This window comes from Limulus polyphemus, unplaced genomic scaffold, assembly GCF_000517525.1.
Source record: "Limulus polyphemus unplaced genomic scaffold, Limulus_polyphemus-2.1.2 Scaffold2061, whole genome shotgun sequence".
NCBI classification, from domain to species: Eukaryota; Metazoa; Arthropoda; class Merostomata; order Xiphosura; family Limulidae; genus Limulus; species Limulus polyphemus.
Genome location: NW_013667671.1, coordinates 36124 through 36533, shown reverse-complemented (window position 1 = coordinate 36533; position 410 = coordinate 36124).

Below are 410 nucleotides of genomic sequence, written 5' to 3'. Positions count from 1 at the left end.
AGAGCTACTCTATTGGTGGATATGTATGTGAAGAAAATTTGCGTTTCACACAAAATAAGTCCCAGTTCCCAAAATTCATTAAATGATGTTGGAGAAACTACCTCAAACCATAGTAATACAGGGTTAATATTATGCCACCACTGGTCGTATCTATTTCTGAAAAGTCAGTTTCAGTTTGAAATCATGTAATATCATCATGTGTAAGCAAACAAGGACTTAATATGTATGATAGCTGAAATTTTGACATGCTAAACGATTCATTAGGTAGTTTGCATACACATTTATATTGCAAAATATCTCAAACATTAATGTCAGGCTGAGCTACAACATGGAAACTTTACAGTACTTGGTGAATTGGTGTAAAACCAATGGAGCTCTTTAGATTCTTCTCTAAGTTATGCTTTATTGGG